The sequence below is a fragment of the Ambystoma mexicanum genome, chromosome 10 (genome assembly GCF_040938575.1).
Source record: "Ambystoma mexicanum isolate Mex_15411 chromosome 10, UKY_AmexF1_1, whole genome shotgun sequence".
Lineage (NCBI taxonomy): Eukaryota > Metazoa > Chordata > Amphibia > Caudata > Ambystomatidae > Ambystoma > Ambystoma mexicanum.
In genome coordinates, this window is record NC_090932.1 from 414,819,686 (window position 1) to 414,844,179 (window position 24,494).

Consider the following 24,494-nt stretch of genomic DNA (forward strand, 5'->3'; position numbering starts at 1 on the left):
GTGGTGACATTTCTATATGCAATGCTATACTAATGCCTCGGTTATCAAAGCATTTAATTGTTGCAATGCATACCAAACCGCAGTGTGTGTATGCACTACCAATTGTTTTGCAATGGCAGACTCCAGTTACCTGAAAAACAGAAATATGCATTACTGTACAATTGCACAAGCCATAGAGCTATACTACCGTGCCAAGGGCAGATAAATGCTGTGCAAATGTCATGTAATATAAGATTAAGAAAGACTTAACAGAGACTAATTTTGCAAATTTCTGTGGTATATTTAGTCTTCCGGTGATCAGGATGTTTAAAATGCCACACTAGCCCTGCGAGCTCAAACCGGATCCCTTGGATTGTCATCCAACTCCAGACTATAATTTGACAGGAGTCCCCTTGTCATTATTGCTGTACATAATCAGTCCTTGTTGATAAGCAAGCATTAGGGAAATATATAGTGCCTCCTCCGGGTTCTAAAACATGCCCCCACAAATTTGCATTATGTAAATAACTATTAAACCCTCCGTTTAAGAATACATGTAAGAATGTAGGGAATTCTACACAATATGGGGCATGGCCATTGTTATGTGGGACCGACTCAATGTGTACTGCCCTTTTAAGATGTGTCATGACTGCGTCATGACCCAACCTAATTAAAGGGAGCTCCTGCATGCACATGCTTTATAATGGCTGCAGACTCCAAGAATGGAACCACTGAGTCCATGGCCCTCATTACAAGTCAGGCGGTGGACCATGGTGCTATTAGCACCATGGTCCATGCCGGATTCCGCCATGGTGGATGGCGGAATTACTGCCCCATTCCAAGGTGAGTGGGGCGGTAATTCCCCATTTACCATTTGCCCTTCCCCATTCCCATTTTTGCCCCATAGGGCATAATGGGGATGGGGAAGGCGCTAATTACGGCACCGTAAATTACGGTGCCGTAATTAGCACCAAGGTCGCTTAGCGCCTTGGACTTTAACGCCTGCAAAAAGCAGGCGTTAAAGTGTGAATCAGGCATTAAGAGTTAACGGCGCTGACGGCGCCGTTAAACCCTTAACGCCTGACTTGTAATGAGGGCCCATGTCTCATTTCAGTCCTGCAGGCCCACAACATTTGAGTACGGGGCCTGAAGGCCATGGTGCCGGGCGGCCCTCTTTGCCAGCATGGTGGCCAGGGTCTACACAGGCCTGGCTTGGTCCGCCCTGCCTCTCCATAAGTCCAGGTGATCCCCTGCAACCAACACAGGTGCTGCTGTCCCCAGGACCCCAGGGGTCGGCTCGAGCGGCCTTGCTGGCCCCCACAACAATAGCAATGAAGAATGTGACCCTTGCGATATTGTGCGGCCGCCCGATTGCATGCTGTGCCCTGTTTTAGAGGATACAAAAATGAAGGAAAGCAGAAGCAGTGTGGCCAACGCCCCCACCCCGGAAAAAAAGAAGGAAGTCAGCTACCGCCTGAAAGAGGGAGATGGAGCACACAGTTCAAGAAGTTGCCTGCAAGGGAATGAGGAGGAAGTGGCATCCACCGCCATGGATAAAGGACGGAATGGATGCCCACAGCTCTGCCGGCGGATCCTCCATGGTTGTGGCCCTCTGTGAAGAGGTTGCTCGTGCCGCCAGGTTGAGGATGGGCCCGCAGCCCCGCAGTATCAGTTCATCAAGTGTTTGTGGGAGGGCACTATGCTGCAGCGCTGGCAGCACTGCCTCAATCACAAAATAAATCACCTGCCAGAGAGTTGCAGAAGGTAAGGTGCGGTCCAGCCCGGTGGCAGAGTGATGTAGGCTGCTGCACCGCAGGGGCCCCAGGAAAGATCCCTGGCCACCCAGCAGTGAGGAGTAAATATAACAGAAGACCCGCTGCTCCCTGGAAGCTCCCGGGCCCCTGGCAGTGAATGTGCGCTGCTCCGTCCTGCGGAGCTGAGGAAGAGAGTGAATAGGCCGATCCTGGCCCCGTAATTATATGAATACTTGCTGCTGGGGGGGAATTAAAGCCCTCACAATGATCCTGGGCTGCCGGGAGGTGATATGGAATGGGCTCTGGCGTCAGAGTACTTGAGGGCAGTTGCGTGTTGCTCAGGTAATAGCGGGGGCCCCAGGCAGTGAAGAACGTATGCTCCAGCTTGGATCGAGGGAAGAGAACCTCGAGTCTGGGAAGTGGACACCCATGGCACACAGCCTCCCCCTTGGGCTGGATCTGCAATAATGAATCCTTGCTGCTGTAGACTGTGGGGCGGCCACGTCTGCCCACTGAGCCAGAGCGCTCTCCACTGGTGCGCCCCTCATGCACTTCCCATGGCACAACTAGGCTGAATGAAAGGAATGCCTGCCAGCACTCAGCAGGGAGAAAACACCTGGTCAAAGAAGAGCGGGAAACAAGACTGGCATCACAGCAAGGTGAGGTGCCAGTGTGCTTATTAGAACAGTGAATACACTGTCACATTCCCTGGATGTGAGTTCTGCCCAACCATTGTCCTGCAGAAGAAATGGTGCAATAAAGCTTTCATCTGACACAGCGAGTACCGACCTCTAACAATCTACATGGCAAAGACAGTAAGAACTTGATCCTGGACTGGGCCAAAAGGAAGCCCTCAGGAGCAAACTGCATAAGTGCACACACACCTGTCTGCCACTTCCCGCTTTCAGGGGCTAGGAGTTTGCTCTCTGCCCCAGCATGTTCTGCCACATCTGACAACATGTGCTTCAGCAGAAACCCCAACACTACATCAAGGGGCCAAAGCACAGTGTCTTCAGGATACCCTGTAGGCTGTATTTGTCTCTGTCAAAAACTGTGCCAAGCCCCAGTGAAGAAGAAGCAACCTTCCTGTGCCAGTCCACATGCGCACCCAGACAGCAGTTTCAGAATGTAAGAACACAAATACAGCTACATGTGTTGTGACTCTCAATACACGCATGCTCCACTCAAACATCTGAACTCGGAGGCACTTAAGCACTGACCATCGGCAACATGAAATTCAGTACCAAGACATGTAGTTCATGCACCAGGTCCTACATAGGCTGGGGGTGCTCCTTGTAGCAACATGAACCACCATTCATTGAAATACAGCAGCACTCCTGCCACTAGCAGCCCGACCGGGCAACCCATGACCCTAACAGCAGGTAGCAGTCCGTAGAAAAGCGTCTCACGCAATGGGTCACAGACTGATGGAACACATCTGATGTGAAGCATAGTACAACAACTACTAGGAAGGCTGGCACTGAGCACCCTGACGGTAGTTGGTAGTATGGATGGGAAGGATATCATCAGGTCGAAACACTATCCAGGTCTAATGGTGTCCACAACACCTGGCCATCAAAACGAGGCGAGTACCCAGTTCAGGCAGAGGAGGTGTTTTGATCAAGTACCAGTTAATCTAGGTGAGCACCATGGCAGCCAAACAATACCACAGGCAAATAGGCAATGAGTTTGACACAAGGACTACCAAAACCAGAACGAACAGCAGACTATGTCTGCCGACACATCTCATGGAAAGAAAGCTCGTCGGAAGATGCCCAGTACTACAGAGATGTAATCGCTAGTGCACATCCTAGACACCCTGCCAACCGTGTCCCACCACCCCTACCTGCCACCAAGAGAAAGGTGAATCCTGCCTGAGGGGGATGAGGAGTGAACATTTCCCGCCTGTAGGAGGGAGAGACTGAGGGCGGCATCCTGCTGTCATGGGAAGGCATGTGACTGCTGCCTGAGGGAGTGTGGCCACACACACAATGCCACCAGCGTCTCATTGCCCAACACCCCAATGTGGCAAGGATGTGGCACCTGCTTGCTGTGCGATGCAGCCTTTCTGAAGCCAGCCCATCATCATGCCGGCCCCGACATTGGCGTGGCCCTCTACTTGGAGGGTGCTTGTGCAGCCGAGAAGGAGCAGTGAGTAACATGCTGCCACACCGTGCCCTGTCAACATCCAGAGGCATCCCCACCTGGGGGAGCTTGAACGTGGTGCAGTCCAGAAGCCCTGCTACCAACGTCTCACTGCCTGCCCCAACATCAAGGGACAAAGCTGACTGGGCCCCTTGTGCTCCCAGGTGCAGCGTTGCCGACCTCCGATCTGTGCCATTAACTGCCTTGACCTGTGGTACTGACTATTCTGAACGGACACTGATGGAAATTGAACTGGTCTCTTGCTGTGCTGCAAATGCTCAAAGAGGACTCAGTAGACATGTGTTTAGATGCTGTGAGCCTGCATGTAAATCATATGCTTAAAGTGGTCCCAGTTAAAATGGATGCAAAGCTGTGCTCCCGCAGTTTGTAGGCATGCTCTATATGGTGCCAGCAGCTAACAATGGCACCATTCAGTGGTTGAAGTTCCACTCAGTGCCGGACTGGACAAGAAATAGACCAGGACACTCAAAAAAAAAGTGGCCCACCCCTCGCCTAAAAAAAAGTGGCCCACCCCTCGCCTCATGACCCTTGACCTCTTGTGACATCACCGGAAGTGATTTCATTTGACCCCACCCCAAAGTGACATCCCGGGAAGTGATGAAACACGACCTTTCACCCCTTGACAAAACAGGAAGTGCATCAAATAGCATTGTTCCTAAATACACTATGAAAAATATGGTTATGATTTCACTAAAGTGATATACATTTCATACAAGAATGGATCACCATATGTATCATTAATATCTGTGTGTATAGATCCATATTGCACGTTGCAGGTGTTTTTTTTTCTCCCCAAAAAATAATTAAAGTTGCTTTTTTTTCTAAACCATGCCCAAGAGTGGCCAGAAACCGGCCACCACTCCCCAGAGCTGATTTTGTCCAAGCCACGGGCCGAAAGGCTGAGGGGCCAATCCGCCTCCCTGGATCCACTCACACCAGATTAATAAAGTCTCTTAAAATATGGTAGAACTGCCAAAATACCACCAGCAGTTCGCCCACCCCAACTGTCACCTGCTCAATATGTATAGAGTGGTCGATATGTGTTATATATTATGTCTGAAACTGCTGGCCTAAGTATTGTCATTTTGTAATGGGGAAATCAGTTCATATACTGTGATGTGTATGGCCCTTTTAAGATGGGTCACGCCTGGCAATGGAGACTCGCCGGGGCATTACAGTCCCTGAAGCCAGGTGTCGGAAAAAGTTACTCCCCATTCCCGTTTGAGTCCCATAGGACTCAATGTAAATGAGGAAGACAGTAGCACCGGCACCATTCACAATGACCGGGTCAGACCGGGCGGGCAGAAAGGCACCCGGCCGGCAAATTTGTACTCTGCCGGTCTGGTAACAACAGTGTTACCAGACCAGCAGGGTTGTAATGAAACCCATTGACTTTGGTAATAAAAAACATACATCACACAGCACTTGGAAGCGGCAAGAGTCTGCCATAAAGAGCTATATAAAAAAGGATATATTATTATTACTACTAATATTATCATTATGAGCAGCAACAAGAGTTACTCAATTGTCAGGGGAAGCGTCAAAAAAATTGAAATCCGCCAGGGAGTAAAACCGCCTTCCACCAAACCTGGCAGTAATATTGTTTCCTTGATTTCCTCTTTCTCCAACGTACAGGTCCATCACATTTGCTGAGAGTTGTGTTCTACCAATCCAAGCCGCGTGTCACGCCAGATGTTCTTGTTTGGGGTGGGGTTGGATAGAGTGTGGTAGATTAGGAACAATTCTGCCCCTAAAAAGTAGGTTGATAAATGCTTAAAAGAAGGATAATTTAACTGCAAAGGCCAAAACTATCATCTCCTTCCAAAACAAACTATTGCCCAAGCCTTGAATGTCTTTATTACAGCCTAAAACAAAATTGCTGGTGTGACTGGGGGCGGGGGGGGGGGGGAGATTTAAAACCAGACGTATTACCAGCGTTACAGTTCCTTTCCTCCTCCCCCACTGTGGCCCTCTGATCCTGGCCCAGTTGCCTCCTGGATACTGCCGTGCATTCTGCTCTGCAAAGCAGTGGTGTTGAGAACAACTGGGCGCAGCAGTGCGTAGCCTGTGTTTGTGCTTTAATCCCACTCCAGATGGCTGCAATCCAGTTCAGGATTTACAAGGCCCTGACCCTGAGCTGTCAAGAGGGAACAGGGAGATTAATGGGGTGGGCGGGTTCGTCTAATAATCGTTTGTTTGATGTGACAAGCCTGATAGGCGTTGATTTACTTACAGACTGATAGCCTTTTAATTGAGTACCTCTCTCCCAGCTCACATCAAAGGCAGGGAAGTTGACAAGAGGCCCCTTTTACGGAAAGCTCACAGTGACTGGCAGATACTGAATGCTAACTTTTTTTTTTCTTCCTCAATGTTTGGGCAAGCCGAGTTAAAAAAGCTCTTGTTCGGGAGGTGTGTCTGCTTTAATGCTATGCCCCGCAGCAGTGCGGAGGAAGACGGATTCCTGTTTCTCAGCCTTTCTTGCTCCGAGCGACAGCGAAGAAACCACACATCTGAACCAGTTCTCGGAACCCGGCAAATATACTGGTGGGTTCATTTTTAGTTTTGGATTTGGCGGGTATCCCACTCGTGTCTCGTGCTGTTTTGTTCCGTCTGCACATCTTAATTCATGATTTCGATTGCAAAATGTTTACACTTCCGGTATGCTCGCGAGTATTGTGCAATTGTTCAGAAACTGTGCAAACTCGTGGTTCAAAGTCCACCTCCTCCAAATTGCCACACCCCGTTGAGCATCATAAATACGCCGCAAATACAAAGACTAATTTTTCGCATTAATGATTATACATGATTATAAAAGAAAAACTACAAGTACCAAAATACATCCCGGACTGCATACCCTATTCACGCACCTCTTCAAGGACTTGCTCTTCCTCAACATCCTGCTACCTCTGCATACCACCACTGTACCCTCTTCTATACGAACACACACCCCAGAAAACTCCTGCTAATCGTAGTGCTAGCCCACTGTTGCCCGTATCTATGGATTGACACCCTTCATCAGGGGCATGGGGCGTGGGCATTTGGTTTACCCAAGGGTGGGGGTAGGCCAGCAGCAACCAAAAAAAACATCCTATTTGCACAGATGGCCTTTTGGGTGGGGGGGCACCGTGCCCCAGAGGACTCGCATGCTCAGGCCCCTGCCCTTCCCCCATTCACCACTCGGTCCAAAATCCTTTGCTATACCACTCGTTAATAATGCCTCCCTTCCATTTGACCTATTCTATGTAAAGTGTTCTGTTGCTTTCTGAACTAGGTTCAGGCTCAGTAAATACACAAATAATGTGGCGTTGGGGGTGAAAGGGGGTGGGTAACGGCTGGCAGCCCAAGTTATTAGCCCGAGTTAAGCAAGGGTGGATAACGAGGGCTCTGGGCCGTTATTCCCCGTTCCAACCCCTGGAATGGGGGATGAAGGCCATTAGCTCCCCGGGGTAGCCAAAGCAGTAACCCGGGGTGCTAAAAAAAGGATTTTCCTTCCTGCAGAGGGATGCACGCAACGGGACGCGTGTAGCGTCTTGCTGTAGCTAGGACAATCCTTTTTCTAGATGGCTGCCATGGAAAGGGAAGGCAGAGCTCCATACAGAGCAGGAGCCACCAAAATAAGGTAAGTAGGAGTGGTGGGGAGGGTAATGGGACAGAGGGTGGGTGGAAAATGGCAGCAGGGAGAGCCGGCTGTCAGGCGACTTGGAAGTGCTTGCTTGTACCGGTGGTTCAAGTCTGGGTTTCTAGCCACCTGATTGGCTCGCTACCCTGCCCAGTGTGCTAATAATAATCAAAGCATTGTTCAGAGGAGAATTGCCTAGTATTTCGGTGCTGGACTGCCCCTGGGCAGGACAAAGACTGATATGCAGGGACATTTCTTCTCTGTGAAAGGGACAGTGAGCTAAAGACTTGGTAGAGTTTCTCCCAGGGGTTATTCACCCAAGAACAGGTCATTTGGCTGTGTTTATGCTGGTAGAGAGATTCCCAGACCCCCCCTTGTTTTGCATAAATTAACTTTGGGTCTCACCCTAAGTTAACAGGGCGATCCAGACGTGGACCCCTTGCTCACTGTTCTTTGTTCTTAGAGAGACACAGCTTCACCTCACTGATGATGCCCAACAAGGCTGAAACAGGTGTATGGAGTTGCTGTTGGTACTCTTGCTCAGAGGAGAATTGCCTAGTATTCCGGTGCTGGACTGGCCCAGGGCAGGACAAAGACTGATATGCAGGGACATTTCTTCTCTGTGAAAGGGACAGTGAGCTAAAGACTTGGTAGAGTCTCTCCCAGGGGTTATTCACCCAAGAACAGGTCATTGGGCTGTGTTCATGCTGGTAGAGAGATTCCCAGACCCCCACCTTGTTTGGCCAGTGAAAGCTCACAGAACATTAGCAAAGCTCAAATACTGGGGTGAATGCATAGCATGCAGAGCTATGGGCTCAATTCCACATACTTTCTGCTCTTGTTAACAGCGTTATTGCACTAGCAGGTCATATTCCGCTCTTTTGATCTTAGGCCTTGTATGCAGAAGAAAGAACACACAGTGCCTTGGAACAAATCGGCCACATTTATTAACACACACAACAAAATATGCAGAAAAACATCCTTAATCCCCCGCAAATGTGACTTCAAAACTCCCACAAGCAAAATATATTTCATAAGCAGACCCCATATGCATCACCCCAATATACATTAAGCACCAGACAGGTGGTCCAGGTGAACCAAAACCCCCTCGGCCCCTGGGCGATGCATGGTGGTGAGCCCTATCCTCCCCGCCATTCCCTCTTTGGCATGCAATACCAGGAGGCACCCTTTTTGGCACTGGCAATAACCACCTCCTGACCCCACCCCCCAAATACCCCTTCCGGCTGGAACCCCCAACCGACCTGACACCCTGCCTCATGGGAGGCATACTGGCCAAGCCACAAGCTTACCGTGCTGGGAGCCCCCCGACAGCAGGAACTCCATGTTCATCTGGTCCACCCCCTCCAGCCACAAGGTCGAGGACCCCGGGGCTTGACCCTCCCCCCACAAGCCAATATTGTACGGGTGACTGCCAAAACGTTCTGAAGTAAATGTTCTGTACCCCTGTCAGAAAGGTGCAACCTGTCACAGTGAAAGTTCTCTGCACCTCTTACCAAACCATTGCGGACAATCCTCAAACACCCTTGGCAAGCTGCGAACTGTGCCAGCTCATTGTTTAGTTTCCACGCAGAAATGTGAGTTATGAAGGGGGGCGGAAGATCGTTTATGTTGCGCCCAACTCAATTGATCACATAGATTTTGATGGTTAGGAGAGTAGATTGTTAGAAAAATGTTTGTAAAGAATTTCTCTTGAAAGCTTTTGTCACTTTTGAAATGTCTTTAATTTCAATGGAAAAAATAAATTGTAATCCTCAGTTTCAATAGAAAAAATAAATTGTAATCCTCGACTCGTAGTTCTCTGTCAGATATTAACTGACAGTTCTTCAGGAGGAATGAGCCTCACATTCAGCATTTAGTATTTCAAAACAACTAAAATATAAAGCAAAGAAAGAAATATTTTAGAATTCACTAATTAGCTACTAGTTGTCAGCATTTTTAAACATTTGGACTGAACAGGAGCACATGTTTATTGCTTATTGTGTTAAGGACTTGCACACGAAAACAAGGGATTGATACTCACTTGTGTGTAGGACACATTTTTCTACATGTTGGAGTGCAAATATATTCCTTGTCTGCTCTCTTTGACTAGATTCGCTGTGGGTAATATTATTTGCCCAATTTGGAAGGTCAACCTGGATAGAAAGGCGAGATTGCTGTACTTAATATGGGGTGCGTTCCATCTTAGATCTTAGTCGTATGTTACCTAAATTCGAGTATTAGTCCAGACTGATGTTCTGCATATGGAGCTTGTAGCTGCCTCTTACCTTAAAATGCTTTCTCTGTATTTTTGAAAAGCTCCAGTGTTGCTCTCCAGGATCATGGCGTGATAATCAGCGGTCTCACTTGTGCAGTACTGGAAGTTTAAAATTGGCGGATTCGCGCTCTCGCGTACCCCGTTTTCACGTAAGTCCAAGTCTGCCATTTTGGATCCGGAACATTTTCATATTAGGATTTCTCGAACCAGTTTATAAATGTGCTCTTAATTTCAAACTCGTGTTTCGACCTATCGGTCCTTTTCAAGGCTTGTTGCTGGTATTAGTCTTAACCCATAGAGTGTGGATTAAGTCCTCTTAATAAGTTAAAGCCACTTCAATATTAACCACAATTTGATCCTTGAAATGTAATGATCAATACCGAATTATCTAAAGTAATCCAATCTTCCTGTGGATGTATGTGAGATGTGATCAAAATGGATCAAAGCCACAAATCAGTTGCGTAACTAATTATATTAATGTCCCCAATATGGTTCTTCATTACGTGTTGGTACAGATACCCATATCTCCGGCAACTAGCCTTGAAAAGGACCGATAGGTCAAAACACGTGTCAGCTGATCTAATAAAAGTGGATTTGTTGGATACATGAATAACTGTGGAAATGACTATTTAATTGTACTCAGGAACTGCATATTTACTTTGAGTCCTTGCGCGGCATTACAACCCAACCTATTTTCCAATCTCTAGCTTTCTTGACTCCAGTTGGGGGGGCCTTGTGTGTTGTTAGGCTGCGGCACTGGACACAGTATTTAATTTCATGGGGGACTAGCGCAATCCCATCTTGGTTACACCCCAAATACCCTAGAGAAATATTAATTTCAAACTCAATGGGCCTGATGTCATTAGCATATTGACTTTATGATAATTATTTTTTCGATTGTTATGGAATATAGGTTGTCCTCGCTTTCCCTGTGCGATTACATGATCGCTAGTCTTCCATCTTGGTATGGGTTGACTTTGGTGGAGGGCAGTGTTGTAAACAAATGTGTGTTGTATCTCATGTGTCTTATTGTCCTTAAATCAGTAGGCAATTGTACGAAATAAAATAAAGTTATACAGAATATAAGAGTTGAGAATCATACATCAAATCATTAGATGCAAAATACCCTGCATCCTGACATTGTTCTCGAGGACTGAGCAGCCTTATTATTAGTTCAATCATTCATTACAGAAAATGTATCATCTCTGCATCTGTATTCAAACCACTATGGCGAATGTCCAAAGTACATATCCAGAAAGCTGCTCTGGATCTCAGGATTTTTTCTTGGTTACCTCCTCTCGGTGGCTTTGTTATTTTTTCAATACCATAGAATTTCATCTTTCTTTTAGATTCATCTTTGTGTTCCATTAGATGATGGTACCCTAGAGGGTACCTTGCATCTTCTTTCATAAATGGCTCTAAAATGTTCTTGTATTCTGGTCTTGAGCATTCTTGTCGTACTGGCTACATACAGTTTGCTGCATGTGCACTCAATTGCATATATTACAAACTTGGTATTGCAATTGATAACGTCTTTTATTTTGTGAATTTTGCATTAGGTAATCTTATGTCTTGTTTTCCATTTGCAGAAAAAGTACAGCTCTTGCAGTTTCAGCATTTGTAATTGCCTTGTAGAGGTTTGGAATCCCACAGTTGTGGTAATCCTGTGCTTTGCTTTTTGTTGGTAAAGTGTGAGTGGTTCAGAATGTCCTGTAATCTTTTGGGTTTTCGGAAAGTGTTATTAACTTGTTCATCAAGGTATCCTGAGATATCTGAGTCCATTTTCAGAATGTGCCTATTTTTCTTTAGAATCTGTCTGATTTGTTTGGCATTTGATGAGTAGGTGGTAATGAACCTTAATTTTTTGTAGTGATCTGTTGTAGACATGGTAGAAATGGTCAACGGGTGAGCCGGACCCGACAAGCCCCAGTTTGTTCTTGGAATCATCTGGGACCATGCGATTATGGACCTTGGACAGAAACCCCCCATCCACAAGAAAAAAACACAAAAGGCCCTCCTCAACCGCTCTTCTATTGAAGCACCGGGTTGTTACCACTGGTGTGCAAGAACACATGGTGCTGCTCATGGAACCACCTACTTACTCTTCCTCTCCACCCAGTAGCAGGCCTTTTGGAGTCGCATGCCCCCTATCCCAATCCAATACAAACATGCCCCTCAGTCCTTTAGCAATGCCTGATGATCCTGCACCCTTTTCTCCATCCGCTGAATGAACAAATTACTGATCACACCTAGACGACCTTGTGAGGAATTTGACCATCGGCATGGTGGGTATGAGCTCGCCTGGGCTTTTTTGAACTTTTTAAATGATGGTAGATTAACCTCCAGAAAATGTGTGGGGCTAATCCGCAAACATTTTCCTATACTCACCGCTCGACATGCGCACAGACCTTTGTAATGTGGGTGGATACAGCCTACAGGCGCTGTCCACCCTGTCATATTTAGTTGGGGTATGACAGGAGGAGTACACAATACATCTCAAGATGGGGGGTGACCAAACCGTCCCCCTGTCATGGGCAGCCTGAGTAACTGACAAAGGCCCCATGGATCTGCCAAGTCCTTTTGTAGGGTCCTCCAGCTAGTGGCAGAGATTAACATACACATGGAATATACTTCAAACAGGCTGACATGGGGCCTTACTGTAGAGGCTACCAAAGGAGACAGGAAATCCCAACAACCTTTCATATGCAACTGTGTCAACCTGCCCTCAGTATCAATTGCCAGTTAGCTGTCATGTCTGGGACTGCATGTTTACAGTAGTTCACCCCGCAGAGGGGCCCCATTCATAAGGTAAGAGTATGTGGTTTGCAGGAGCCAGAGAGTCTGGTCTTGCCGCAGCTTCAAGAGAGACCTGCCGCTTTAATCGGGAACCACAGAGCTCCATTAACCAGAGAGACCCTTTGATCCACAACAGACAGGAAAATGGGTGGGACTTAGTATTACATGTTTTCACACCTTTAGCTTTTCTGTTGCAAAGCACTTTGGTCATGACCTCACACATACAGGAGATTGTTGGTGGGGACCCAGGAGTGGTTCATTAAGGAAGGCATAGCCTGCACCAATCACTGTGGCCCATTTGGCTTTAAAAGAGGGCTGAAACCCGCTATTGGTAGATCATCTGAAGACTTTGAAAGGAGTAGCAAGAAGAACTCATCATTGGACCCTGGCTGAAGGTATAGTCAGCCTTAATGTAGAAATTATGAATAAATGTAGGCACTTTGTGTAAAACATAGATTCTTTAATTAGCTGGCTGTGCACACGCATGAAGAACTGCTTGTATTGCAGTTCGCTTGTACACATGTATTCTTGGAACAGGCTCTAGGAGAAGAAATAGCCAGTTAACAGCTGCACCAATGAAAGCTGAAACTCTGGTCTGTGTCCACAATTATGCAATAAACAAGCAGGGTCCTGGGTGTCCCTCTGCCAGACATTAGTCCTGGTTATGAGAGCCTTACCCAGAGTCTTTAGCTCACACTCTTTCACAGAGGAGAAATATCCAAAACACATCAGTCTTTGAAATGCTAAGCAATTCTCCTCTGAACTAGAGTACCAATAGCAACCACAGACATGTGTTTTGGTCTGTTTGGACCTCATCAGTAGGGTGGAGCTGTGACCCTCTAAGAATAGTGAGCAAAGGGGCTACGTATGGATTCCTGTAGTAACTTAGGGTGAAACCCAAAGTTACTTAAATTATGCAAAAAACAAGGGGGTACTGGGAGTCCCTCTGCCGGACATTAGTCCCGGTTACGAGAGCCTTACCAATTAAGGTAATGTGAGTTAATGACCTGTCACGAAGTGTGTGTACCTAATGTATATAAGCTGTTTATTTTGAGAAGAATTTCAGATGTAGAACAAAGCTAGCAGCTGTCAGCTACTCTCGGCTTAAAGCACATTAAAATAAACTAAATGCTGTGCCTTGTAAAAATATCCTGTGCTGGTGTTTCATTTATGGAAATTATTATGGGTACAGGTGGTTGTCAATGTAATTATAGCCCCCAAATTACCCCCCGATGGAATCTCATTACAGTAAAGATTCAGTTAGACTACAGGCCATAGTCGGAGAGCAAGCAGAGGTTGGGAGTAGGTTGTGGAGCGCACTGCGGTTGTTTGGACAAGAGTTTTCCAGCAGCCACACCTTCACTCACCAGCTAGTCTCTTCGACACAAATGATCTCTGCAACTGAGGAACCCCCGTATGTGTGTGAAAAGAAGATTTACACTCCTGGTGAAACACCGGCACAGAAGACTGCAGAAGAAAGGGTAAGACCGTTTCATGCACACAGTGTGATGATTTAATGCAGAGTTTTGTGGTGCGGTCTGATGTTATGAATATGTAATGTTGTGTTCCCTATAGAAGCATACATATGTAATATGGTGTTCCCTATGGAGGTATACTGTTAATGAACCGTAGGGAAATGCACTTGAATATGTAATGATGTGTCTCTATGGAAGCATACTGTTAATGACCGATAGGGGAATGCACTTGAAAATGTAATTATGTTTTTCGAAGGGAGCATACTGTTAATGAACCATAGGCAAGTGCACTTGGTGTACACAAATTGAAACCATGGGATGGATGAATCATGAAATAAGCGTGTAGTTTGCATTGATTGTGGACGCACTGCATTAAGTGGGACATTATTAAAGCCTCTTTGTAATCACAAAGAAAATAGGAAATAAATGGGATTGCAATGTTGTAAGAGTCGACCGGGATTAGAAAAACATGTGCCTGCTCCCCTGGAAGGTACGCCAGGATGGTAGTTGATGATCAAAAAAGGCTTGTGGTAGTGTTGCTTTTGCTAAAATGGCATGAATATACTACCAACATCCCTGATTTACAGTTCCCAGTGCATGGGTCTTTTGACCTACAAATAATAGGATATTTAAGGGAAAGTTAGACGCTAAGGGTGACAGAGCCATTAAACCCCTTCACTGGGAAGTATATAAACAATGGGAAGATTTTGCTAGACAAAAATCTGAGGGAAGCACAGATTAAAAAACATAAACCACAATCTGAAAAAAGATAAAGCACACACATATGATCATAAAGAAACAAATTAAGGATTGTGAAGAGGGAGACTGTGAAGATATAAGGAGGATTAAGGGTGTGTATGTAGCTAATGCTTACCCCTCAGCCCAACAACCTGAATCAAAAGTGACCTTAGAGGATGAGACAGATCTGTTGTTAATTCTATCAACGGATCTGTCTCATCCTCTAAGGTCACTTTTGATTCAGGTTACCTTTTTTGGTGAAGGGCCTCCCCCATCCCTCTATCGGGTACCTGGTGATAAGGTGTTCTCCTCGCCACCTCGTTCCCACAGGCTTACAGCCCACAACACGAAAACCACGGAAAAGGTAGTGTTGGCATGGATCAAAAATCGGGCAGAAGAATTAAAACAAGCCAAACTGTATGTGCCCCAGCAACAAGATATACTTATATTTGCAATAGTACAAAGGCAATGCAAACAAATGCGACTATTACATAAAAAGGCGAATGAGAACGACGAAGTGTACCCCCTCCCGTGTGATTAGGAGGAAATAGACCAAGCAATACAAGAGTATAAGCTTGATTCAAACTTCCATGAGAAGTTCATGGGTTTGATACTGATAATACAACACACAGGTTCACGTTCCCTAGAATAGGATGGAGTTACTGTGTTTTACTAAAGATTATTTAGATATTAGTCAAAATCCAGAACAGTAGTACACCCATAAAGAAAGGGTATTTAAAACAGGTCAGCTCACATTGGGAGATATAGATCAGTTGTTTTAATGCATTCTGCCAGCAGATATATGGTGCCAATGCAGAATGCAAGACAGTTTATAACCTGTCATAAAATGGGATGAGATGACGGAGGCAGAGAACGAAAGGGGGAAGACTGGAGAATTTTCTGAAAAAAGAATATCTCTTCCAGCACTGCTGATAACACATATCCAGCAAGTGGTTGGTTCCCCGCAAGCAAAATTAATTGGAATAAATTGACTGCTTGCAGGTAGGAAGAAGGGGAGTCAGTTGAAAAATATTTTGCACGAAAGGAAGAAGCTTTTACCTCGTTTCGTGGCATGGACATCGCTATGCCAGAGGGACAGAAAGCCTTTTGTTCACACTTTGTAGAGGAATTGGTGCCTCGCCTAAAGAATGATATTCAAACATATGAGTCTACATTGCCAACCCAAATTGCTGCCCCCGATTTTGACTATGGCTATGTATTATGCCGATCGCCATACCAAAGATAAAGGGCAGAAAGGAAAGAAAATGAAGGAATTAAAAACAAGGGCGTAAATGCAACAGGCTTTTTCAGAAAGAGGCAGAGGTAATATGTGTATACAAAGGGGAAGAGTAATGTATAGAGGAGGAAGAAGTGGTAGTGCCCCGCCAAGTAATGGTGCAGATAAGATAGACAATGGGTTTCATTTTTGCAAAGCAAAAAGACCACTGGATAAGGGAGTGTCCGTAGCACTGGAGAGAGTGTGGTTGCTTTTATGGTTGAGGAATAACAAGAGAAACATTTATAAGGACCAAGCCCATGAGTAGTTTAATAACAAATGCTGGGAGACTAGAAGAGAATAATGAGCAACAGCATAATTAATTTGATCCTAGGCAAGGCCAGCAATATTCCGCTAGGAATTATTATGAAGATGACTATAGCACAATGGACTACACAGCATAGGGCTTCCCTGGAGTATGCATGTTTAGCAAATAGTTAGAAGCATTGTCATTGTTAAAATAGTTGTAAAGGAGTATTTACTCCGATTTGGCTGCCTTACACTGCGTGGAGCAATAGTAATGTGTATATTGTGAAATACTGCAATACAAATGAGTGCACTCAGGTGTTGGATTGTTTCTTTACAAAGTAGTAATGGGCCGCCCAGCAAACGTATGGGCTGTGCCAAATTTCAAAATATATGTCATATCCGCTGTTAATCGACTGTAAAGAGTTAGCTAAAACACTTGTCCAATCTCTGCAAACAGGTCACTGACAAATTGCCAAAATAACCATTGGAGGGGCCAGGTCACGGCATCCAGGAAGAAGCCTGGGCACCTATCAAGTATCAGGACTGCAGCTCAGGTGAAAAAGGGCTGTCGCCGGTATTGATCATTTTCTTTGTTACCCCCACCATTGTCTGCCGTGTCTTGTACTAAAAGCACCCCTTCTGCTGAGACATTGGACATTTGCATCATTTTCGTTGGGTTCCTAAGGATATTGCTGGACCAACAGGGGAACTACGACCTAACTTGGGACCTAGGAAATTGTGACCTACCGGCAACTGGACTACAAACTACAAAGAGGAATCCCTTTCTGTAAGGGACAGCTACCGGGGTGGCAAGCCCACCATCTCTAATGGACTACTTTAGGGGGTGAGGTAGTAAAAAAGAGACACTCCAAGGAGCTTCATGAAACTTGTCTTTTGGAATTTGGTTTTGCTTTTTCACTGTGCTCCATATGCAAGCTATGCCAAACCACATGTATTGCTATTTCATCCCAAAGACGATTCATGCATCTTTATGCTCCTATCAGAGAAAAAACAAAAAACAACTAAGGGGTTGTGCCAAGGGGTTTGTATAAGCCGTACTGTCTTGATTGAAGGTTTATGTGTTAAGTAGGTTATTATAACTGGAATGTTATGTAGCGCTATCCTTGCTTGGTATACTAATCCCACCCTGTCATATATCACAGGCAACTTCAAAATCCACCACAAATGTTTTATTATGCAAGAGAATGTTATTAGAGATATGCTGGCCATAGATGTAGCAAATTGGTTTACTTACTGAGATATGTATATAGTAAAGTATAGGACTGTGCTCTAAAGGACCGATTGTGGAAATTATGAATAAATGTAAGCACTTTGTGTAAAACATAGATTCTCTAATTAGCTGGCTGAGCACACAATTGAAGAACTGCTTGCATTGCAGTTAGCTTGTACACGTGTATTCTTGGAGCAGGCTCTAGGAGAAGAAATAGCCAGTTAACAACTGCACCAACACAAGCCGAGACTCTGGTCTGTGTCCACAATTAACCTGTGAGTTAATGACCTGTCACAAAGCTATGTTTACCTATTGTATATATGCTGTTTATTTTGAGAAGAACTTCAGACGTAGAACAAAGCTAGCAGCTGTTGGCTACTCTCTGCTTGAAGCCCTTTAGGAACGTGCATGTAATGGATGGGATTACACAGAATAACTCAGAGTCCAAAAAACCGAATCAAATCAGGAAGATGGCAAAGTACTGTTTTATTAACAATTATCTAAAACAGAGAGTTACAACGAACATCAATGGACGTACGCTCGATTTCTCTGTTATCTTTTCACAAAACGGAGGTTTTGTCAGAGGTGACATCATACTATGTGGCAAATAATGAAAAACCTACTAAAGGTCCAGATAGGCTTAAGGGGAACATCTAAGTATATCTTCTATAGGAACTAGGATTGTGATTGGTTGCCCACTGTCAGGTGGACAATATATGTCTACCTCTAAAACATGTAATCTCAGAAACATTAGCTACACTACAAAGATTTCTCATTGGTTTTCAAGCTATAAGGTCCTTTGTTATAGGGACCGCTACAATTGGTTGTCACGCTTGTGCCATGTCTGGAACATTCAGTTCACTTAGCAGCATGTAAGCCCAGACCCTGTGCAAAGATATGGAGCATGACTCTACATCCCCATACAATTATCCCAGCATCTCTCATTACCCATGCCATGAAGATTGTCTTTGAACTTGGCCTTGCAAAAGTATTCTTGTCTTCATAATACATGAGAGTGAGGGCTCTCACTATCGTGTTCTGGGACTCCAAGTCAGAACTCTATTTTCACCCTTGGCTCAGTTAACAGGAGACCATGATTTGGTCCATTTTGCAGGTTTTGAATGTCTTAAATTAATTAAACCTGGCACTCTTGGTTTTCCTTCTTTGCACCTTAACAATGGATGATTCATCCTCTGCACGTACGCTCCTTTCCAGAATAGATAGCTGACCTTGGCTGCTTCAGTCTTGCCTCCAGGCCAGACAACCTCACCATGCAGCTCCACGATTCAGCTTATTCTTGCTGCAACACAGTTTTTCCCTACCCTCTTCATGAGTCTTGGCTTACTAAATTCATGATACCGGTGTCCAGATTCTATACAATGGCATCTTCGCCTGCATTCTATTCACTACGTATAGCCAGCCTCTATGATGACTAAGTCTACTTGCGTTTCAGCGTCTGTACAATTGTTGAATGGTTGATTCTCTTCAGCACTTTGTTCCCGTGTAATCATCTTTTTCATATTTAAAGGTTGATACATTCAGCACAGTTGTCTCAATGGGTATCTTCTTTCAAACACACATTGCAGTATTGGCACAACTGCTGGTGTCAAACACGGCACGATCTCAGGTCTCCAACATATGGGAGGTAGGTGGGCAGGGTTTCCTGCAGAGGCATGCAGCTGCTCCTCTACATTCCCCCCTATGGTCGAGTCTTCGACCATTAATTGTTTCCACATCCCGATATTTTCTCTTGAAGAAGTGTTTCTTTGGTGTCCATACCTTCATACCCCCATCAGAATGCCTGCCGATTTGACATGTTCATCTACACTCCAAATCATGTAGTTACATTGTCCATTTGAGGTACAATAGACCCATCGTCCCACGTACCTCTTATAATTCTTTGGATACAGGAACTTTGTTCCTTCAGGTGCTATGATGCTGGCCTCTATGTATTTCCTGACAGTGTCATCAGTTTGTTTCCAGTTTGACATTGATCATGATCTTCATCCCTACCACCTCTTTGCCGTTTTATTGCATTGGGCAATCACCATCCTGACTACACAGAATCCAAACATTACTTAAACCAATATCACTCTAAGAACCTTAAAAATATATTGCTGTGACCATATCAAGGACAAATCGATTCTGGGGGGTCATCAGTCGTATGGCCCTCAGCTCTTCTTTAATGGCGTTGAATCCCTTAATGGTAGCATTGATTGCCCGCAAAATCTCCCATCTGGTGATTTGTAACCATTTGGCATTCGCTACTGTCTGAATTCCATGCATGAATATAGTTGGCATTATCATAGCCGTCTTGCTGAACAACCTGTGGAATCGTGTCATATACCGTTATTGATTTGGGTGAGAAACAATTTTCTCTTTTTATCCGTAAGAGTTCAAGTGATCTTCTTTTCTCAAGTCGGCATCCACTTTTGGAAATTCACCAATGTTCAGATTGCTCTGCGGAATCACTAATGCTGGAACATGGATGAGTACCAGGGAACATACTGCGCCCAACCTTTGGGCAACTTCATATAGGCTCTAGATCCTCCAGCCCAATATCGATCCATAAGGACGGCTGTTCCTTCCCCAATCCTGGGGACATCAATTGTGGTTGTGCATTCTTTGTTATATCCCACATGATTCTTTCCATGTCTTTGGAAGTATAGTGTCACATTAACCAATGGGATTACAACTACTGTGCCTGATTCATCATCTACCCATGTCAATAGTTTAGAGTGCTTGGCCCATGACTTTAGGCATCAATCATTCACTTTCTGCACTTCTTGCACGTAGTCCATCTTCAGAAGGTGTGCTGCACAGGTCACCATTCCTTCTTCCCATACTTTCTTGGTATGCACTAGCTCATAGATCAACATTGGAGTTTGTTCACAACATCCAGGTGATCCTACTATTTCCATCACATCAGTACAATTAATTCTCTTAATTTCTTCAATGATCGCATCATCCTGTTCTGCAACAGGATATACAAGCATCTTGCTCTTCCATCCAGGCTCCTTCTCCATTTGTGTGGTCTTGATATAGTCATCCTGGTAAGGAAACAACCATTTTGATCTCCATCGCAAGGTTTCCAAACTTCCTTGAAACTGTCCTTGAGTAGAACATGCTGCAAGATGCCTGAGGCATTCGCATTGTGTTTTAAAACATCCTTCAAAATAAAAGTCCTTACTGTATTCATGGCATATGGGATGAGAGAGCAGACATATCAACTCTCATCAGATGCTCTTTCCCCCACCCTTTTCATGTGTTGATACCACATGTTATTCCCCAGGTGAGCTGCATTATCTAGAAATGTATTTATCCCTTCATTATCTTCATCCTCATCTCTTTTATGCCTCCCAATATATTTATAGAGATGAAGGAATTTGTCAACTTTTTTTCATAGTGGGGAGAACCATAAGAGCTCTTTCTTTGGTAGAAACATTAAGATGATAGAGACTGTGAAAGATGAGGAACAGAAAGACAATGAAAACAATCATGCAAACATATGCATAAAAACCTGGGCAACCATTTCTTGCACCATCCTACTGCTTGCTGAATTTGCTCACTCTCTATGATCATGCCATCTTCTTCATTAATAATTTTTAATACAAACATCACATTTATTTTATGTCTGCATGTATAATTTGTTCAATTATAGCAATAAGGATTCTTCTTATCACTGGACCATTTTTAGGATCCTGTAAAAAAAGTGTGAATATTAACATCTCTTCTAACAAGAGCAGGGTAAGATTGATGTATGAACACAAAGACAGCAAGCTCAAGCCGATGGATGTCATTGTCGGCAGGTACCATGTGTTACTTAAAACAAATATTCTCCACAAAATGAATCTGTATACTGATCTCGTTTCCAATTTCTGATCAAGAAGTGATGTTTAGTTATAACTCTGATGCATTGTTCTCTGTTTCAATATATTTCTAAAAATACATTTTAAAATTCCTGGAATTCCCTGCAAATCCTTGCACTTCCTGCTAAAATATATATAAGGAGTGTCTATTGAATTCCAGTCCAAATAAAGTACATATTAATCACTCGTTGCTTTATCGTCCTTCTTCTTATCTCATCAATCGGGTCTACACACACGGAAATTGTTCTTCTTGTCTTGCTTCTGAATCAGCAACGGTGGGAGAGAGGTCTCACCTTTATAAATCTTCATGTCATTTAAGTGGAGCCAAGCTCTTCTTCCCTGTATCATAACTGCAGATGGGGATACTTCTTCAACACAGAATGGGCCATGCAAGCGAGGGTCATGCCACTTTGTGGTGAAATTCTTGATCAGGACTAGGTCCCCAAAATATAACTTAGGTGGTGGTAATAGTTCACTCGGATTAGTCATCGAATTATCTTCTTCCGTATAATTAGACCTTCCCCCCCTGATGCTTGACATGATCTGAAATGAAAGAAATACTGGTAGTCATACATGTCAAATAACCATGCATCTCCTCACATAAAGTTTTGGCTACACTCTGGGCATCACTCCAAATCCTAGATGGAGGTGTAAGGGGCGTTCTCATAACATCTTGTCACTTGTTCATGTGGGGTGAGGTGGTGGTCAGATCCTGGCTGATTCCGAAGGGCATATAAGGCCAAGCGTAGGCAATACAGCCATCCCTTTTTCAAAGTCAATTTAATCTTGGCAATCCTCTCTTTGAGGAACCATTTGAGTCTCTCACATTTTCCGTTCGCTTGCGGGTGATACGCAGAAGAGAACTTGTGCTTTATACTTAATAAAAGCCCTATTAGTTTGAGTAGCTCATTGACAAAATGTGGCCCGCTGTTGGATCTTAATACTTCACATGCACCCCACCTAGGAATACTTTGCGCACTATAAACTTTGCTGCACAAGTGACATCAGGGTGTGTACATGGACCCGCCTTGATACCTATATCCATTACATGTCTGCAGCTTATCATCATAGTCGATATGTAAATGCTGAAATGGACCATTCGGTCCAGGTATTACTCCTCTGATCGTTCTCAGTATATGCCCAGCAGTACATTTTTGACACATGATGCAATTCACCATAAATAGTGCAACATGTTCCAACAAATTTAGAATGAACCAGTCTTCTGAAATACTAGCAGCAAGACTCTAGTTACATGCACGGGGTACAGCAGCTGTTCAAGCGTGACTTTTAATAAAGTTACTGGCATCACTGGCTTTCCAGTGCTGTCCTGTCTTCTTAATGCATCTGTGGGGGATAAAGAACACCCCCTTTGTTTCCACAGTTCTTGTTCTTCCTGTGGTGTACTTCCTTGAATATCTATTAACTAGGTTATTGATAACTTATTAAATCCCTCTTGCACTAACATAGTTGTGACTACGTTCTCTTTAATACTCTCAGTATCAAAACTCGAAATTCCTGGAGAATATGCAACCCTTTTGGCATCTCCATCTGCGGCTTTGCTCCCACAAGAGATAAAATCTGTTTGTTAGGTATGTGCTGCTGATTTTACGACTGCTATGGCTACTGGGAGTTGTAGTGCCTTAATGAGTCTCTTCAATAAAGACATATGCTGCACTGGAGAGACATCTGCATGGAGGTAGCCCCTCCTCTTCCAACATGCCAATCTTGCTTGTACGGTTGACATCACATAGGTGGAGTCACTGTACACTGTCATTCCTGCACTTCATGTTTCTCGAGTGCGACAATAAGCTCTACTAATTCTGTTGCTTGTGCTGAAAAATGAGACCGTAGCCTTGCATGTGCTACTACTTCAAATTCTCCATTTAATCTGTGTCTTACTACTGCAGCGCCTGATTGCCTTTCCCCACTAGTCTGATCAATTTTCGAAGAACCATCAATAAAAATAATCTCTCCACCCGCTAAAGCATTCTCCTTCACATGGGTGTATCATCATAAAATTCAACATAATTAGCACAGTCATGCACATCATCACCTTCTTCTACGGGTTCAGCTATGAAAGTGGCAGGGTTCACTATTTTACATTTTATGATTTTAATATTTGGGTTAGAAATCATTACCTCGTAAGATGAAGCTCTTTGGGAAGTCAATGTGCCCTTGGGTTTCTCTACAAAGGCAAATAGAGTATGCTCCACTAAAAGGGTCATAGAGCAGCCCATGACAATACTTGTGGACTTCTCAATTGCAAATGTAGCAGCTGCCAAAGATTGTTCGCAAGGGAAGTGTCCTCTCATAACTGGGTCTTGAATCCCACTCTGATATGCCAAAGGTCTGTCCCCAATGTGGTTCTTTGTGTAGGCACTGCTGTCATTTCTGACCCATCTGTGTGTGAAAACAAGTAAAATCGCTCACCATAATTGGGAATTCCTAAAATTCAATCAGTACAAATAGCTTTTTTCAATTCTTCAAATCCTTCCTCCATTTCTTCGGTCCATTCTAGTTTTGTTTTACCAACTTGTGCTTTCTTTAATGCTAGAGGAACAGGAGAGTTGGGGCCTCATTACGACCCTGGCGGAACGGGTTAAACGGAGCCGTAAAAGGTGACGGCGTTGTTCAACCCATTCCGCCACATTACGAGGTCCCCTCGCGGGACACGGTAAGCACGCCTGGGAAAACCAGGCGTGCTTACCGGGTCCCGCGAGGGGAAGAGGGAGCAAACAACAGGCCATCTCGTTATGGCCCGTTGTTTGCTCCCTCTCCCATTCCCATTCAGCCCTATGGGGGCTGAAATGGGAATGGGGAAGGAACGTGTCCGGGTCCTTGAGGGAGGAATTACCGGGCCATCCGAACTCGGAATGGCCCGGTAAGTCCTCATTCTGAGGACCCGGACACGGATGCGATTTCGGCGGCAGCCATGCCGCAAATAGCGGCATGGCTACCGGCCAAACTCGTAATGAGGGCCTTAGTGTGTCGGAAGGGGCCTCCCCATTTGCGTGTCTCTGCGTGCTTCTGCATTGCTGAGCTGCGTTGCTGCTATTGTGGTGGAGGT

At 44.7% G+C, this 24,494-nt stretch overlaps 1 long non-coding RNA gene across 1 annotated transcript; it reads left to right on the forward strand.

The window, feature by feature from the left end:
• The first annotated feature begins 6,153 nt into the window (after positions 1-6,153).
• Positions 6,154-21,611, forward strand: LOC138491460 (uncharacterized). The gene is made up of 3 exons (XR_011276013.1): positions 6,154-6,443; positions 9,835-9,942; positions 16,785-21,611. It is a non-coding gene; the product is annotated as an uncharacterized lncRNA (long non-coding RNA).
• The last annotated feature ends 2,883 nt before the right edge of the window (positions 21,612-24,494 follow it).